The sequence below is a fragment of the Eufriesea mexicana genome, unplaced genomic scaffold (assembly GCF_001483705.2).
Source record: "Eufriesea mexicana isolate 0111107269 unplaced genomic scaffold, ASM148370v2 scaffold2501, whole genome shotgun sequence".
Taxonomy (NCBI): Eukaryota; Metazoa; Arthropoda; class Insecta; order Hymenoptera; family Apidae; genus Eufriesea; species Eufriesea mexicana.
In genome coordinates, this window is record NW_016910581.1 from 976,446 (window position 1) to 986,043 (window position 9,598).

The following is a 9,598-nucleotide window of genomic DNA, read 5'->3' on the forward strand; positions in this document are numbered from 1 at the left end:
GACGTGACGCTCGTCACTCCGGAAGCACTACCGCTCGTGCACGACTGGAAGGTGCACAAGGACGGAACCTCCAGCGACCACCGGATACTGAAGACGCGACTTAACCTCAAGAAGAGGAAAGCACGGCGACCACCACTACCACCACGCAACCACACCAGGAAGGCCAAGTGGGGAAAGTTCCGCCGGCTCATCTTGGAAGAGAAGAGGAACTTGCCCGAAATGGTAATCAAGTGCCAAGCGGATATAGGGAGTATGGTCGCAAAGCTGGAGCGGGTTCTAACCAAAGCCTGCGATGCGGTCATACAGAAGAAGAAATGGCACGAAAGGTCCAACAATTGGTGGACCCAAGATCTCACACGTGCCAAGAGAGATGCGTACCGAGAAAGAAGGAGGTACCAGGGGACCAAGGACCCCGCAACGAGGGAGCTAGGGAAACAGTGCTATCGCGAAGTACGAAAGGAGTACACCAGAATGGTGACGAACACGAAGATACAACACTGGCACCAGTTCGTCACCGAGGAAGGAAACAAAGAGCCCTGGGGAATTGTCTACAAGACTGCCCTCGGGAAACTGAGGAGAGAAGAGGCGACGTGCGCACGCCGCACGCGGAAAGGAGAAACCTCGAATTTGCGATCCAGGGCGGAGGCGATGTTAACCGCGCTCGTTCCAGATGACGACGAGGAAAAAGACAAACCAGAGCAACTGTGGATCCGAGAGGACTCAAAGAACGCCCCTGATACCGCAGACAGCCCCCCATTCAGGTATGAGGAACTGGGCTGCGCGACAGCGCGGCTCAAGAGAGGCAAATGCCCTGGCCCTGACCGAATCGAGTCGGAGGTAGTTCAGGAGGCATGGAGCTCTATTCATCAAGAGCTTCTGAATCTAGTCATCGTCTGCTTGGAGTGGGGATTCTTCCCGAAGAGATGGAAAATCGGTAACGTAGTTACTATTCTCAAAGGACCGGACAGAGGCAGAAGTGTCGCAAAATCGTATAGGCCGATATGCTTGCTCTCGGCCAGCTGTTGGAGCGACTAATGGCGAAAAGGATGGCCCCACTCTTCCACGATCATATGCTGTCCCCTGAGCGACAGTTCGGATTCCGTGCTGGAAAATCGACAGAGGACGCAATTGTCAAGCTACGAGGAGCGATAAATGAGAAGAGCGTGTGGAACTACATCTTAGCGATCGCACTCGACATTTCGTGTGCCTTCGATAATGTGTGGTGGCCTAACGTGCTCCAAGAACTGAAGCGAAGGAACTGCGCGCAGAACTTGTACAAGCTTACGCAAGGTTACTTCACGGACAGGAGAGTCTAGCTGATAGGGAAGCACGAATCAGTCGAGAAGTCAGTAACAATAGCTTGCCCGCAAGTGTCGATACTAGCCACCAGCTTCTGGAATTTCGTTTTCGACGACTTGCTGGCGCAACTAGAGTCCGAGGAGACCCAATGCGAAGCGGTCGCTTACGCCGACGACATAATAATCCTTGTCGGCGGTAACTCGGGGCAGTAACTGCGGCGAGAGGGCGATCAGCGGTCACAGTAGTCTCTACATGGCGCAGCCGTAAGAGGCTAGCACTGTCGGCCGAGAAGTCGGAGATGCTGTTGGTGAGAGGGAAGCTCGACGCCGAACGACCACCAACAATTCGCATCAACGGGAATAGTATCAGGATGCGCCCATCGATCAAATACCTGGGCGTTCATCTTGAACGCGGCCTGAGAATTGAAAAGAACGTGCAAGAAACAGCGCACAAATGCAGAAGAATGTTCAATAGCCTTGCAAATGTGGCCAAGGCGATCTGGGGCCTCGGACGGGGAGTCTTAACCATCCTGTATAGGGGGCTCTTCGTCCCTATCGCCACGTACGCCGCAGCCGGCTGGAGCGACCTATTGAACCTGAAGACGAAGAAGATTCTCGAGAGATCGCAGAGGATTGTCTTGCTACAGGTCACGAAAGCATACCCGACAATTTCGACAGAGGCTCTTCAAGTGATACCTGCGGAAATGCTGATCGACCTGGTGGACGAAATGCGCGCGCGGGTACACACTGAAAGGAAAAGATCCACCAACATAGTGGAAGCAAAGCGACGCCTACGTGACAAGACCGTGGCCACTTGGCAGGAGCTTTGGCGAGCGACAGAGAAAGGGCGAACATACGCCTACTTCGGCAGCGTCCGCGAGAGGGTCAAGAGTAAATGGATCAACGTGGACCACCATGTGACACAGTTCCTCAGCGGCCACGGTGACTTCAATAGCAGGCTGAAGTACTTTGGCTGCAGTGAAACGGAACTGTGCGACTGCGGAGAAGAGGAAACGCCGAGGCACATCGTAGAAGTGTGTCCACTCTACAGTGATGACCGGCGCATACTGAAAGAATGACTCGATGGCCATAGATTCAGGTGGCCTGTCGAAAGTCACTTCCTTACGTCAAGAAAGGCGCTTCGTCACTTTCGGAAGTTCGCTCGCGACGTACTCTCCGCCAAGGAGAGGAAATGGCGGGAAAGGAGGGAGGGAACAACTTAAAGAGGAACACGTGGTGGCGGAGGGAGAAGACGCAGTGTGGAAGAAGAAGAAGAAAGTGGAAGAAGAGGACAAAGAAGAGACATAAGTCTGGCCCAAGCAGGATCCAACCGGAACAGGACCAACCGCAGCTAAGGAGGAAGCAGCCAACAGGGACAAACTAAGAGACTGCCGGAGGAGAGACCCATGGACGACACAGGAAGACAAGAAGAAGCAAGTACAACAGGTAAGAGCCCTGCGACCGTCAACGCAGGTGGTATCCACAGATACCGTGGCGGTGCATTACTATCGGAAAATGCCATCCTGCTGGGACCGAGCGAAAGCTGGCAGCTTCGCCTCCACGTGCCCCCGCTGGTAACGACGCTCCAGGGCGCGAAACGACCTGGAGGCTCGGCCAAGTGAGCTGCTTCCCACAAGAGTAGGTCCAACTTGTCCCATGATCCTTCAACGGTCAGAGCAGGGTTTTTCCAAGCCGCGTGTTGAACACCTACACACGCGTTCCTCTGCAGCGCTGACGCTAGAAAGTACAAGAACATCTTTTTCGCGAAGCCGTTATACAGCATTAGCTGGAGGTACGGCGCGGCCGCCACTTGGCGGGCGCCGATAACGGAAACAATACTTGTATCGATGGCTGTACGCAGGACTGTATTGTCTATAGTTGTCTCTTGCGATAATTGATCTATCCATTTGTTATTATAAAATAGCTGTCGTATTTATGTGCTCTGTAAACAGATTTATGAGATGAGACTTACAGTGCGCAGACGGCTATACTTTGTGCGGTATTGTCGAATGTCAATTTCTCCATAATTAACTGATTTAATCATTGATCATTATAGAATAGCTATAGAACTAGGATTATCTGCGAATAGATTAATGCAATTGCAATGGCACTGAGAGGATTTCTATTTTCAGTACCGTATTGTCACTTGATGATATCTCTAGCGATACTTTAAATATCAACTTCTCTTTCTAAAATAGCTGTGGAAATTTTATGGCCAGTGGATAGATCTTTCCAATAGTTACAGGAACGTGTAAATGGCTGTACTGTGTAACGCACTCTTAATTGCTAACTTCTCTAGAGATGATTTATCTATTCATTGACCCTTCAATGGTTTATTGCAGAATTTAGGTTCTCACTGAATGGATTACTCAAATGGCAATAGAACTCTATGAAGGCTGAGCTCAGCACTTTATCTTCAATTGCTTGTACCTATGGAGATAATTGATCCTTCCCTTGACCATTCTTAGATGGCTATAGAATTTGGAGAAGCAGTGTGTAGGTTAACAAAATGGATATACAATTTTGTAGGCAGATATGCCCATTCCTGTATTGCCAATTGTTTATGTCTCTTGCGATAACTGATTCGTCATTCTATCGTCGACATAGAAATTGGGTGACATCTAAATAGGTTGTAAGTTATAATAGATTATTCCAATGCATATAATATTGTGTAGGTGGCTGCAGCCATTACTGTATATTCAATTGCTAATATCTCCAGCCGTAATTGGTCAATCGTTTGAAGTTTCTGCAATTGCTATCGTATTTAATGATCAGTGGAGAGGTTAATCCAATGGCAATGATGCTATTCATTTGTATTTAGCCCCTATGTATAGTCCGCTACGCTCAGCTGCACTTTGGTGGGCACTGGAATGCCCCGCACTGAATAGGTTTGGAAAGGTGGAGTTTATAAGGTTAGGTCAAATTAGATTAAGACATGTGTATGCTTTGTTCGCCGCGAAATGGTGGCCTACTTCGCTTTACTATGCACTGCTCTCTTCTGCCTCGCTTCGTTTCGCACGGATATACTCCACTGCGATATTGTTAGGATATGCAACGATGGATAATGTTAGGGTAGGAATCGGTGCTATGCTCCGCCGCCAGTGGTACTCGACTCTTTATTCTGCTGTCCTATGCTCTGATGTCCTCAACTGCACTATGCCGTGCTCAACTATGGATAGGTTGCGTTAGGCTAGCTTGGGTTTCGGATCTGTGATTTTCGCTGGTATTTTCTGGCATTTGGCGCATTACAGTGCTCTTCTGGTATCTGAGTCGCTTTCCTGAATTCTGCTGGTCCCAGTTGCAGTTAGTTTACGGAAAGTTGTGTACGTGAGGTTAGGGTGTGACAAGCTTGGATTGGTTAAGCTAGGGTAAGTTCGGAATCCGTAAATTTCGCTGCTATTCGATAGACTCGGCGCATCACTCAGGTCTGCTGGGCTCTCCAACGATCTGACTATATCTGCTACTGTTAAGCATTATTGCGTCAGGGTAGGATAAGTATGGACATGTTATGTTCGCTTAGGTTAGGTATTTGTGCCATTGGCTCTTGTTCGTGGGTATACGGCGCTTCATTCTGTTCTGCTGCCATCTGATACTATTTCCTGCGCCCCGCTGTGCCCTGCTGTGGTTAGTTTCTGTTATCTTAATCGAGGAATCAGTGCCACTCGCAGCTATTCGTTGGTATTCGAAGCATTACTGGGCTCCTTTGGGTCCTCCAGCGTCCTGTTGCGCCCTCCCGCGACAAGCTGCACGCTGCTGCGCCCAGTTCTGTTTGCGGTCTGTTCCAATGCTGTGCTGGGCAATGAAGTGCTGTGCTGTGGTAGCGGTGCTGCCCGAAGTGCCGCCGCCCTGAGCAATAGTGTGCTATGCTGCACTATGCGGTAATATTCGGTGCTATCTATTGCTCTGCAATGCTGTGCTACGTTCTACAGCGCGCAGCTGTAGTGCTGGATCTAAAAAATTTCATGCACAAATAATCAATGTCCTCTATTTCCTTCCCGGTGCGCCATTCAATCCAGATGAATCTTGTGGGCGGCGAAAAGGGTAACAGTGAGCAAAAGTTCAATGGCTCAATACGAAGTAGTACCAAACCCCGTAGAATAAGCGTCCCTTTCCTTTCCTTCAATATGAATAGGCCAGTTAGCATGTAATTCCACCTTTTTCATTGCAAATATCTTTTTTTTGGTAAGCTTCGATCTTCTGTTAATACGCGCGATAGGAAATGAAAAATCGAAATCGGAAGTGTAAAATTTAATACTGTAATTGACTCAGAAATGGATGGTACTTAATCCAAAGTCCCTTCAAACTGTTGTTGGCAATTCGTTTAGTGCGCAGGTCAAGGAAAATTGCATTAAAGTTACTTCTGTAGACGTAGGCAGCGAAATTAGTGTAATCGTACAAAGAGAAGGTAGACAAGCAGTTAACAAGAAAAGCACAGTACATCAATCAAGACACTGCTAATTATTATAATCGTCATTAGTCTAGTATATAGCCCATGATAATAGTGTTTAATGCGACAATTGATCATATACGTAGCATGAACCAATTGGCACATTTCAATTATCATTGTAATCAAATGAGTTAATTAATTGATTAAGTTCATTCCAAAATTCGGCAGTAAGTGCTTCGTCCGATATAAAAGCTGTGCTCATATTTTTCAAGTAGCATATGGGTATAGCAGTTCAAATTAAGTAATATATCTTTTATATCCCCCTGGTTTGCAAACATGACGAGGTTAGCTTGTTGAATTATGTGGCCCTATTAATTAACAGAATATTGTTAATACTATTACGTAGTACATATATAACTCGTCCTTAAGAGCCAAAGCGCAACAAATATTCGAACTAGTCGCTAACTTCATCCCTCCTTTGAAACTGAGCCCTTCCCACTGAACTACTGCTTAGAAAGTGCACTTTTCTTCCTTGCACTGCTAGGCTAAGTCACCTTCGCCTTCGTGATATCCACAACATCACAATTCAGTCAAATAATTGGTACCCTATGGTCACGCCTTGAACTACATTCTCCATCGCCACCGTGTCGCAGTTGTGACGTCCCAAAGCGCGCAACTGACGTTATCGAACCGGCACTCATATTACTCAGCAAACACAAGGTAACCAACCTTATCGCATACGAAGACAAAGGACCGGACCATTATAAAAGCCAGACAAAGCCGCTCAAATGTCAGTCTTTACTGAGTCTTGAGGCAACGCAGAGTTTAACGTCACTTGTAATTAGTAACGAACTAGATCTATTTGGAGCTAAACATTTTATTCATCATCTCTCGAACTATTACGTGGCGCAGGCTTCGAGAAACGACGGCGGGGAACTGGAAGGCTTGTGAAATCTGTATGACGTTCAAATTGTGTACCCGTCTTAACGAATGACTTTATTCCGGGCTGTGGTGGTTGAAACATGGGGAGGAAGTAGTCATGACTTCGGACAGACGTTATCGCAGAGTATTTGACGAAGTAACAGCGCAGCCTGCAGGTTTCTATGTTCCAAATATTGAAATTAATTTTACGCGCATGTCACATACGCATTCGCTTCGTGTCTTCAGTCCTTTGCACCGCAAACGAGCATTAACTAGCATCTACAATTCCTTCTACATGCTTCACCGGTTTATGGGAAAAATCGTTTCAACGCAATAATGCATGGCAAATGTGTTAAAAAAGACAGAACAAAGGGGATATGATTTTTAAAAGCCACCCTTTTAAAATCTTCTGCAACTTAATGTGGTGAATACGAATCTAGGAGCAAATACTGGTTGACGTGTCACGTTTGTGAAACAAATAAGTAAGAGGAATTGATTTCTGCTCTTTTTACTTTTACCCTTACATAATATTCTGAAAATGGTAACAGTTTCTTGGAAGTCCTTATCAATTTCTTGTAACGATAATTTCTTTGTGTAACGACAGCGTCCACCCACCCCTCGAGTCAAATTAGTCTGTAATCAAAAATAATTTTTCTTTACCGCGATATACTGCTCTGAAGTTTTTCGAAGGGCACTGAAAATTATAGAGTGGGCTATCATCTTGTTGCATAGTGTAGCTACTGCTTTGTTATTTCATAAAGAATTTCTACTTCTTTTCTGTCTAAAATGGAAGTTTATGTGTAGATACAGATTGCAAGTTGGATTAAATTTTAGTTATCATTACTTTCGTCCTACATAAGCTTCCTATGAATAACTTCGACGCTTGTTTCGCCTCATTTGGACATTTACATGTTGATAAATGATTGAATTAAGACAAATTTTGCTGTGTACATACCAACTTAAGTGGTATTTAATTCTACTTCTATTTATATGTACAAAGTACATATTGTATTGCAAACTTGTAATAAAAATATTTTCGTGGAAACAGATAATTTTGTTAATGCCTTGGAATAGTATTTCTCGGTATTCTTAAATGTATAAGATGACACAGACGAGAGTTTAGGTGTTCTTGAAGGTGAAGTGGACAACTTAGAATAGACTTGTTGTAATGTAGTATGTAGAGTTGTATGAAATATTGGGGATTATGGAATTCCACTGTGTAAAAATGAATGTAAAGGAGTGGTTATACATTAAATGTCATAGAAGAATGTGTTCTTCTGTTTCTCCCATTAGAACAGAATTTTGTGGTAATATCCAAATTAATTCGGAGGTGATAATTTGGACTTAGCCTAATTTAAATACATTGGTAAGGTACTACATACAAATGGTTATATTGGTTACTTTAGTATACCATAAGTGTACTTCTCTTCCTTCTCAATCCATTTTCAATAACTTGTGAATATCGCATTTCGCCTCATATCAGACGTTACTTCAACAAACCTCACACCGGAATCGATTGACTTCACATCATAAACCACAACTACTAGATTACCAAACAACGTTTTCGGAGGAAGGTTTCTTTCAATATGTAGAAGCGTACAGGAAAAAAATGAAAACCTTTGCTGCAACGAATGTCAAAAACAAACAGCCATCTGCCATAAATGATTGCCCACGATCACGTGCATCCAAATTCAGCCACGAAATCTTTGGAAACGAAATAAGCTCGAGTAACAGATCTCCGACATACGAATTACGCCAGGTAATAGAATGGCAATCCTAGTATGATGAATGAATCCTTGTATGATGGAACGACTGCTGTGCAGAAATTCGTGCAATGAAATTTTGGCTACAGTATTCGATGCGGAATGGACGAAATAAAAATGGTGTACGGTGGATCGGTGTGGAGAATGAAAAACAAATGCTAATCAAGTATCAACGGCGCCCGCCACGTGTTATGCTCCCAGCTGGACCAACGATTGCTCTCATTCCTTCTATTCCACTGTGTACGTATTCGTTTGTGCGACGTTTTTCATCTTTCGCGACACCGTCCACTTTCTTTAGTCCTCCCTTCCTCTCCCAACATTTTTCCCTTTGCAACCACAAGGCCATGGCAGGTACACGTGACGGAGGTTCACCAGAAGGAATCACGAGAATCAAAGTTCACATGCATGCTCGTGAGGAATGGAAAGTTTCTTCCGCCTTCCTTTGCAAGGATTTTATAAAACGTAGGGCTTAATTAGTATTTGGCAACGAAGCGGGTGTATGTGATACTGGTGAATATGGAAATGCGAAAGATAATTTTTTTCGCCATTTTGAATAGTCATTTAACACGTTCACTCCGGTGCCCGAATTCACTGTCTGCTCCATGGGGCGGTGCCTGAAATCACACTCTGTCTCGTGTGGCGGCGTGTGCACCACCGATGGGTCACACGCGTCTGTCCCATGAGGCTGCGTGCATCACGGAGGGTCACGCTTATATTTCATAAAATTCGTGGATCAAAATGGGTTTATATTATTTTATTGAAACATTATGAACAAATATTCAATAGTAATAACATGAAAATTCAGAATTATAAATTAAATATAATTAACTAAATTTTTATGTTATTTTTTAAAACATGATGGGCAGAGTGCCGGCAGGTCCTTGAAACGGTTGCAGTAAGTTATTACCTTCTTTGCTTTATTTGCGGCATACTGCCGACCTCTTGTTTTAGTCATGTGTTTATAACATTCTTTGCACCGCTGTCTCTTTATCCTCGCGGGCCCTTCGTATGATTTCTGAAAATGCGAATGTTCTTTTGTCACTACTTCGTTTTCGATGCGCGTTTCTTCGCAGCGGGGAATCATTATATTTAAGAGATAAATAATAATTTTTTCTCGAAGTCTTAAAATTGAGATTCTCTTCGTGCCCCATTTTTTGTGAATATACCATGCATTCACAAGGGATGTCCCGCATATCAACTCTATAACGATTTTTCTATACCATTCTACC